This window comes from Anomalospiza imberbis, chromosome 17 (genome assembly GCF_031753505.1).
Source record: "Anomalospiza imberbis isolate Cuckoo-Finch-1a 21T00152 chromosome 17, ASM3175350v1, whole genome shotgun sequence".
Lineage (NCBI taxonomy): Eukaryota > Metazoa > Chordata > Aves > Passeriformes > Viduidae > Anomalospiza > Anomalospiza imberbis.
In genome coordinates this window covers 1952755-1962783 of record NC_089697.1, presented here as the reverse complement: position 1 = coordinate 1962783, position 10029 = coordinate 1952755, and the positions used below count along the sequence as shown (strand labels likewise).

Below are 10029 nucleotides of genomic sequence, written 5' to 3'. Positions count from 1 at the left end.
GAGGTGCTTTAACTTGACTTACAGATCTGAGTTTCCATCCTTCTCTTGCCCGTGGTGTTTGTGTAGAAACAAACCCAGCTCTTGGCCCAGCACTGTCCTGGCCCAGCTCCCTTTGCACAGATGCTCTGCACTCACTCTGCTGCCTCATCTGCACTGAAGTCGTTCCAAATGCTTTCCAGCTGGGGGTTACATCTTTTAGGGAGGTAATATCTCGGAGGAAAAAATGAATTTAGTACCTTTATTGCTCCTGAAGGAGTCACACCAACTCCCCTTTGTGGTTTTGTGTCCCCACATGGAGGGCAGGGCCCCAGCCCTCACTCTCCTCCTGCTGCAGAGGCACGTCAGCCTGGTGTGTTACAAACAAGAATTTGTCATCAACCATTGCCCAGCTGTCACTGGGATGCTGTCACAGGGGAGGCCACACAGCTCTAATGGCACCTCAGCTGGCATTCATCTGCCTCCAGCAGAGACTCAGCAGCTTTCTCCTGACCATCTGCATGGAGACATTTGAAGCACAGGTACCAGTGTCCCAAGCACAGAGCATCTGAAAGTGCCCACAGGCACGTTCCTAATGGAATTCTGGATATCCTGCAGTGGCCCCAGGCCCATCTGCAACAGCAGCAAATGCATGTTAGGCACTGTTTCATTATAATTCCTCAGAGGGCTCAGTTTGTGTTGTGTCTGGGCCACGCCAGGCACTGCGCCACAGGAGAGGGACATTTCCACAAACTGTGGAGGGGAAAGCCAGCAGCTGCCAGGCACTGCAGCAGGAGATGTCACCAGAATGATCCTGCTGTGCTGCAAACACGAATTTTTCCATCAGATCCACCTCCAGAGCTCACACTCCATCCTTCACAGTCACCTGTGCCACCCAGCACTGTAAAGCAGCAGTTACCAGGGTATGAAATATTTGCTGCTCTGGATAAAAGGACACCAGGGCCCTGGGAAGGTCTAGTCTGTAAAGGGAGCGATGCAGAGCTGCCAGCTGAGTGCTGTGGTGTGGAACACCATAAGAAAACACTTCTGAGTTAGCTCTCCTCCAGATGTGATCCTCAGAGTGTTTGTATTTTGATGATTTTTAATCAATCAGCAGCTGCTGATGTTCCTCCAGTGGAAGCAGACACAGGAACCACGACTGTGTGATGTGATTCCCTGCAATAATATTACCTCCTTTTCTCCAGCTGAGCCCCAGCATGGAGTGGGGAAGGCTCTGGACCACAGGTCTGCTGAAGAGTGGCTGAAAAAGCTGTGGATGTTTAGTACTTCAAAAACAACACTTGAACGCTTCCTTAAAAAAAAAAAATCCCCTATTCCTATTTTTTCTGAGAGAGAAAACAAGACACTTTCAACCACATGGGAAATGTTCTCATTTGGGTCAGGCTGCTATTTTGAGTGCAGGGCTGGCAGCCCTCTGCAATTATCCTGCCCAGACAATGGGATGGATGTTCCCGTGCAGCCAGAAAGGGCAGGACACTCCAACAGCTCCCACTCATTAAAAGGAAGGAACAGCACAGGGATGTGGCACCAGTACCTCCAGCAGGGCTGGCCTGCTCACACTGGGCTGTGCAGGGAGGGGCTTCTACCAAAGGAGAGGAGGGACAATCACCAATCCTATCTCCATGCCATAAATACTGGGGCTCTGGGCTGCGGGGTGCAGCTGCACATGGGGCACTGCAGTGCTCAGTGCTGTGTGCACAGCAGGCCCTGCTCTCACAGCTGGGGCACTCTGGGGCTGATGCCTTAGGATTTTAACTTTGCTATTTTCCATCTATTTTTAATCCTGTAACTCTAAACTCCATGTACAGTGTGAGCTGCTGCTTTCCCATTTTGAGCAGACACAATTCCACTCCAGGCCTGGCAATCAAGGACACCTCACTGCCTCAGGCCCTGAGAGATGGAAACAAGAGTGAGTCGGGGGGAGCAAACTTGGGGTAAATGCCTTCATTACCTGAAGCTGTAATTGGGAGATGAACCCCCAGTATGTAAATGGACCAAACTTATAAAAGTGTGAAAACCTGTGACGTGTGGTCCATTTTTGGGTGGACCTGGGGGGCTTTGTCTGCCCTGGATGTAACTGAAGGCCCTTCAATAAATATAACTGCTTTTTATTCCCTAATTTTGTCTGGCCTCTGTTTTCAGGTAGTCCTGAAAAGGCATCACAGGTGCAGGACACCTTGTAGCAGGTCGCAGCTCTCCTGGGTGAGGATATTTGAGTTCCCTGAGTTTTCCTGCCTGTCTAATGGACAGGGTATTTCAGTGTTTCCTTGCGCACACACAGCCCCAAAACACTGCCCTGTTTCCTGGGAAATCACAAGAGCCATATGGCCCTGTCCCACTGCGGTGACAGGCACACTGCCAGCGGGACAGATGGGCACAGGAGGGAGCAGGGACTGGGGTGTGTGCCTTGGGAGAATCCCTGTGTCCAGAAACACGGAACTGATGGAGCTCACACTGCTGCTGCCAATCCTGCCCTAAGGGAGGTCCCTGGAAAATGTGTCCCAGCTCAGGGCAAAGGAAATTCCTGTCTATTTTCCATCTTCAAGGAATTCTGCTGGGAATGGACTTCCCTGGTCCATCATTCCCATCACAGTTATATACACCCACACAGACACATCACAGAATCACAGAATGTCCTGAGCTGGGAGGGACCCCCAGGATCACCCAGCCCAGCCCCATCCCTGCACAGACACCCAACAGCCCCACCCTGGGCACCCCTGGCAGCGCTGTCCCAGCGCTCCTGGAGCTCTGGCAGCCTCGGGGCCGTGCCCATCCCCTGGGGAGCCTGGGCAGTGTCCAGCTTCTTTCCCTCTGGGGGAAGAACGTTTTGCTGACTTCTAACCCCAAATAAATAAATCCCTACATGATAATATCCAACCCCCCAAATAAATAAATAAATAAATAAATATTATAAAATTAGAAAATACAAAAATATAGAAATATAAAACTAGAAAAATAGAAGGATATAAAAATATAAAAAAACAAACTCATGCATTTGTGCCCACCCTATACCCATATTTTTACTTCTCCTGCTGCTCAGAAATTACCATCACACCATTCACAGCACATTTTTATTCCTTTAGGATCCCTCCAGCTCTCAAATACTGAAGGTGGAGCTGCCCCTGAGGTGTCCAGTTATGCTGCACATGGAGATGCAGAGCTGGGCTGATGTGTGCACTGTCCTCTTGTCTCAGTCTGAAAAGCCAGGTGTCTGCTAAGGAGCCTCCCTTGAAATGGAAAATGCAAATCCCCTCCCCGTGAATTATAATAATTTTGAAATTACGGAGATCTCGGGCAAAAATGTGGGAATAGGCATAACAGTTCTTTATTAGGAAAAAAAATTAAAAGAAAATATAAACCAGAAATGCAGTAATACAAATCAGCACTGCCAGAGTGAGAGCAGGCCCTGGCAGCCTGTGGGTCAGGGAGGTGGCAGCAGTCCCATCCCATGGTGGCTCAGCCCTCCTGCAGTGCCAGCTGTGCTTCTGCTGGAGCAGGGATCCTGCACAAGGGTGGAGTTTTCCTCTGAAGCTCCAGGGCTGCTGGAGATGGGCCTGGGCTTCCTCTGGGAATGCAGTGGGCAAGAAAGCTGCTCCTCTGGGAATGCAGTGGGCAAAGGCTGCTGTGGGGTTCCAAAGTCAGATTGTATCCAGGTAGGAATGCTTGGCTCCTCCCCTGGGCGGAGCATCTCCCCATGGGATGATGGAATTTTCTCAGCCATGCAGGGACACTCACTGGCCATGGACAGCAGAGATCTCCTGGAGGGAGGATTGGCTGTGGCAGAGATGAAGAAAAAACTGCCCAGTGAACAGAGAGAACTGCCCCAGCTCTGACAGATGGCGACAGAACACCACCCACATCCTGCATTTCCAACCTGAGATAGCCCTTTAACCACACATGCAGGACTTGCAGCCACAGCTGCAGTTCCTGCCCACTCTCACCATTCTTTCCAGCTTCTCACAGCCCCAAGGCCAAGCACAGAGTCCTCAATTTACGTCGGGCTGTTAAAATTTTTAAACCTTTGTAAATGACGAACAGTTTATCAATGGAACTGCTTTTGTCAGCCTTGGCTGGGGAGGGCAGGGAAATATTGGCAATTTTCCAATCACCATTCATTTTATGTCAGTTTTTTTCTCATTTAAAGCAGAAATTGGGTAGAAACAATATCTATTATTAATAGATAAATGTTTTATTAATGATATAAAGACCACAAAGATTTGTAACTTTAATAATAGTTTCTTGTTTTAAAATTCTGTGGCATTATTATTTATTGAGCAGCTGGGGCTGTTTTCTTGCAGGGCCACAGTTATACAGAACCAAGGGAAAATAGATAACTCAGAGTTATCAGGGGAGAAATATTCCAGCTAACTTAAGTGATTCCTGGCAGGACTTCTTTTTTTTAATAATTTTTAAAATAAATTTGTCACTTGCTGTTTACAATAAGGCCTATAAAATCTCAAAGGAAAATCATTTTTCCTGAACTTCATTTCTGGTGCTGCCCATGCTGAACCATCCTCAGAGCCCTGCTCTCATATTCTGCAAATTATTCTGGTTTCTGTGTTAAACCACTTTGGTTTTAGTCTTTGCTGTGCCAGAGCAGAGTGATAACTGCATTTCCTTCTCCCTGCAGGGGTATCTGTGGCTCTCAGGTGACTGAGAAAATTGAGAGGAGGAAAGGAACATCGTTTTTGAGCTTTATTTTGTCCTCCCTCCTTGGACTTCACTTCATAGGCTTTTTTCTCCCCCATCATCTTCTTTTCTTAGTAGATATTTCAAGGGCTGTGTGGATTTCCAAGAGTTAGGTGTGATAGTTCAGAAAATACAAAATATAAAACCAAATAATTTGAATGACCTGATATTTTATTTTAGTCTTAATTTCAGAATAAAAAAAAAAAGCTTGTGTTTGAGATCTCTAAAACAGCAGAAGGGTTTTGCAAATAAATGAAGAAAAATAGTTAATAATAATAATAATAATAATAATAATAATGATAATAGCCATGCTAATAATAGCTGTAGTTGGCAAGAAATAATTTTGCTACAATAATCTAAAAACTTACACTTTCTGTCTCCAGTGGAACTTGTGAGGCTTTTTCAAAAAGCAAAGTTTCTGTTTTCTAGAAAGCAACTTTCTGCCTTTATCCAAATTCTTTTAAGCCTGGACAAAATCAAACTATCAACCTGCAGTAGTCAGGGTTCAGCTGGTGACCAAACATCATCAAAGGCCCAAAACTTAAAAGATTTCAACTCTTTAGCTCTGTTCAGCGCAGAAAACTGAATAATAAATCTTTAAATCCCACATTAAAACTCTTAGCACAGAACACTTGGCAATTTCAGGCTACTCCTCTCTCTTTGTTCATTTTGGATGTGAAATATTCCTGCTGAGGTGAGCAGCTTTCAGAGAGAATATTCTGTCTGCTGGGATCTGTACATTCCATAAACACATTTCTGAATCTGGAGAGGAGCTACATTCAAAACTCAGATCACTGAGAAATTATTGTTAAAAAAGTGCAAGTTTTGCTTGCCCCTTTCTTGTAGAAATCTGATTGGATCTACCTTAAGCTTTTCCATGAAGTCTTTTGCACAGAGTAAATACCAGTTAATGAAACCAAAACTGTTCAGGGGAAAGGGACATAGTCAATTAGCTTCTTCAATCACACTAACAACAATATTAAGTGAAATTAGAAAAAGATTACATTTCAATATTTTGTAAGCAGAAATCTCTGCTTTTCCTATGTGAACATGGATTTTAAAAAGCCTTAATTACAAGAAGTATTTAAAGTGATCTATTAAATAATTTATTAAATACTAACTACTTTTTAAGCACCTATTTTACAATTTAACCATCTTTTTAAAAATATTTCAACAGACCCAAGTGAAGAGGTCTTGTTGAAGCTTCAAATTGCAGGAAAGTTGGTGACTTGGGCTGTTATTTGTGAGTCAAAGAGGGCCATTTGCTGGTTTTGAAACTACAGAAAATCCCCCAGAATTGCATGTCCCAGAGAGCTCTGAGAGTTATTGTAAGGAACTTCAGATCTTCCAAAATCGTATTTTGAGTATTTCCTGTTTTATATTTCACTCCAACAAATAGAATCAATGGATGGCAGGGACATGCCCCAGCCCTGCCAGATGGAATCCTCATCCCTGGAAGTGTCCAAGGCCAGGTTGGACGGGGCTTGGAGCACCTTGGGATGGTGGAAGATGCCCCTGTCCATGGCAGGGGGTGGAATGAGGTGGTTTTTAAGGTCCCTTCCAACCCACCCTATTTCATGATTCCATGACAGGACAGTCATGGCTCCTTTTCCAATCACAGCCATTCCCTGGCTCTGGACACACAATACTCGCATGGAACTCAACCTGCCAGGAAATGAGCTGAGATGGTGCACCAGGCTCGCTTTTCACCTTGCATATGGCCAAATACCAACTCAAAACTTTCCTATCCAAAACATCATCCTTGAACAGCGCCTGCAGTTGTGAACAGAGGCTCTGGCATGTGGGCACAGATGTTTGGGCACAGTTGGCGTGCAGCTAAAGGCTGATGGTGCCATGTGCTGGTGGGTGGTGTTCAGAGTGCCGTGACCTTCCCAAAGAAGTGTCTTGAAAAAGACACCTCGGGGGCACAGGCATGTCTGTGCTCACACCAGGTGATTTCAGCTCTTCTGGGATCCAGGCGACACAGAAGGACAGACAGGGTCTTCACGTGGGGTTCCAAGGAGAGCCTCTATTGAGCTTCTTCCTCGAAGGGATCCAGGGACAAAGAGCCACTCAGCAGGGACAGCAGGGTTCATATAGGGATCTCGAGGGGCGGGGCAGAACACCAGGGCCAATGGGATGAGGGCACAGGGGTGGAGCGAGGGGGGAGGGCCAATGGGATACGTTGAATCTGTATGTCACAGCAAGGCATGCTGGGAGAAGCCTTTTTCCTCACCCTAACAAGGGTAGTTGTCACTTGAGGGGTTTTTCCTCCAGGGTTGTGGAATTTTTCCCTGTTGGCCCACTGGCCTCCACAGTGGCATCCCCCACTTGTTCATATTCTGCATTAAATGTGGAACTGGGTGTCCTGGACAAGCTCCAAAGCTCCTCCTTAACACAAAATTTTGTGTGATCTTGAACCTATTTTGCTGAGCCAGGAGACAAATCTTCCTGGATATTAGGAAGAAGTTCTCCACAGAAAGAGTGATAAAATATTGGAATGGCTTGCCTGGGGAGGTGGTGGAGTCACCATCCCTGGATGTGTTTAAAAAAAGACTCAATATGGCACTGGGTGCCGGGGTTTAGTTGAGGTGTTTAGGGCATGGGTCGGACTTGATGATCTTGAAGTTCTTGTCCAACCTGGTCATTCTGTGAATTCTGTGAAATTGTGTTTCTGTGAAACCCAGCCTTGCAGGAGCACCTTCCCTGACCTACCAGTGCCCGGCTGCTCTGTCCTGCAGAAGTTCCTGCCAGGAACTTCTCCCTGCCTGGGCTGGGCTTTCCTGCTCTCCTCTCTGGCACAGCAGCAGCAGGATGTCTGTGTGGGCTCCTGGGAGGGAATTCTGATTTCACTCCAAGCCTGTCCCAGGAAAATAGCACTTGATTGCAGAGCCACAGGGGATAGAAACAGACCCTACCCTGGCTTTGAGAAGGAGAAGGAGCTGCCTGCTCTTCCTGGCACTGGAACAGGATTTGAGTAGCTGATAATATCAAGAAACTCAATGCATTTATAAAACTCTAGAGAAGAAATGCTTTAGAAATTAATGCTTGGATTAAATTAAAACAGTTAGCAGGTGAACATAAAACCACAGCAGAAGGGGGGGGGGGGGGGGCGGTTCTCTGAGCTTTCTCTGGTGCCCTGTGACTCCACATTAAAAGCAAATGAACCAAGGAGGGAGCAGGCTGATGCTTTGAGGGAAAAGAGCTTCACTGGGACCAGTAGCAATAATGATGTTACTTCTGCCTCTTGTCTCCTGCAAGGAATAGCTGCATTTTTCTATAACCATTTATAAAATGTCAATCTAAGCAAAAATCTTGTTATTTAGACTTCCCATCTTGGACTGACCCAATACTGAGGATCTCTGTCTACCACTACTGCTACCAGTAATGTTGAACATGCTGTTGGTAAGTTCAGCCATGCTATCAAGTGGCGTCCAAGTGGGAATGCCCTGGGCTCAGGAGCTGCAGGATCCCACATCAGTCAGGGATTTCAGCCAATTGCCTCTAAAAGCACTGAGAAAGCTGGTCAGGGAAACCTTGGAGGTAAAAAGCACCAAGGTTTGATGAAGATGCTGCAGGTTTGTGCAGTGTGTCCACACCACAGCCAGCTATCTCATCATCTAAATAGGGCTCTGCAGGTAGAAGGATTTAACTCTAATGACAACGAAGGAGTCTTTCAAAACCTCAGGAGATGCTCCCAGCAATCCTAATAAAGTTCAGGTACTGGGAGACCTCAAACAAATACTTCTTGCACCAAGCCAGCAAGCAAAGGAAGGCAGCAGGAAACAAAGGTGAGGTTAGGGAAGAGTTTCTGGGGCTGCTGTTGAAGACCAGCTAGGCTGCAGCAGGGAATCCCCAGAGGCCAGCCCTGCTGGTCACTGGTGTCTGTCACAAGGTGGGGGTCACTCAGCCCTGCAAGTGCTGAAGTTTTCCTGCCCAAGCAAGTTCCCAGTACAAGAAAAATCCCACTTTTCCCACAGTCTGCAGGGGAAAGATGGAGAAACAAACACACAAAGGAAGGACGGAGTGGGTAAAACTTGCTTAGGTGTCATGAAGCAGAAGGAATGAGAAGAAGGGGTGAAAACAGGATAGTGCCAGGTCGATGCTGGCTGTGTGATTTATCCCTCCCCCCCTCCATCCTTGCACCCCACAGCTGGTGTGAAGGAGAGGGATGCTCCAGTTCCCGTGTGCTGCCAGCCCCACGTGTCCCCAGGGAGAGCTGACCCTCCTCAGCAGCCCCAGTGCAAAGCCCTTGCTGGGACACAGAGGTGAAGAGCTGCTGTCCCCAGAGTCCTGACCTGGGGTCTGAAGAAGGAAACTCTACCAAAACAAACCCAAAAATCCACATTAATATCTCACCCTTCCCCGAGGAATCCAACAGCCTGAAAACAGCAGAGGGCCCGTGGGTGGCAGGAGAATACTCCAAGACTTGTGGGCTGTCTGGGATCCTGGGCTGCCAGGCATTGTCCCCTTCAGGGCCATCTCTCTAAGATCCCTTTGTCCCTTGCTGTGCTTGCTTTCAAAGCCAGATGCCATGGGAGACGTGGTCCTACAGGACACAGGAGAACTCCAGGGTAACCCTTCAGGTTTCCAGCTGCTGACGTAGATTAAGAGCCTTTCAGGTGTTTCTGCAAGTTTATGGCAGTGGTAGTGTTGGAAATGATATAACATCCCTAATTAACTTCTAATTAGTTGTTTTAATTAATTGTAAGAATTGCCCACTTTTAGCCAGCACTATATAAATTTCTTCACAGACTCTTATTGATACTTTGATCATGAAATCATCAAAACCTTAAAGGTGTTAAAGCTAACCCTGACAAGCTTCAATAAACAAAGCCAAAGGGATTTGAAGATTGGGCATCTGGAATCTTAAATTTATGGCCCTTCAAAGAAGTTGGAGTTACCAGAAGATGCAGAGGAGATTCAGGCTTAAAAAGTTGGAAACTCCCTGTGTGAGAAAAAGATAACAAAAGGACCACAGAATGTGGACCAGATTAGCATAAAGAACAGGAATCACAGACCCAACAGAGAAGAGAATGCAAATTAATGAAGAGGATTATGTAATTTTGAACCAATGAACATGAAGTTGTTTGTTTGTTAAAGATGTATAAATAAGTGAAATGTTTTGTATTGGTGTGGAGGCTGGAACTTTGTCAGCCACACAAACTTTGGTCAAAAATAATGGAATGCCTGACTCTGTTACACTGAAAAGAGAGTTAGAGGAGTCTTATTTTGCTGTCATTTTATCATGCTATCACCATAATTTTGGTGACAGCAGCACCAGTCAGAAATGTACTCTTTTAGAATTCTTTTGGCAGATTCTTTGCATCCTGGAGTTACAAG

General features: G+C 46.2%; 1 long non-coding RNA gene across 3 annotated transcripts in view; it reads right to left on the bottom strand.

The window, feature by feature from the left end:
• Window positions 1-4977: 4977 nt before the first annotated feature.
• The window catches only part of LOC137483965 (uncharacterized), a 44141-nt gene continuing 39089 nt past the window's right edge, over window positions 4978-10029 (bottom strand). For 2 of the 3 annotated variants that reach the window (XR_011004693.1, XR_011004692.1), the window contains one exon: window positions 9338-9634. This is a non-coding gene — a long non-coding RNA (uncharacterized lncRNA). Of the gene's footprint in view, window positions 5609-9337; window positions 9635-10029 lie in introns of those variants that run through there. The other variant, XR_011004694.1, reaches the window with a different exon arrangement.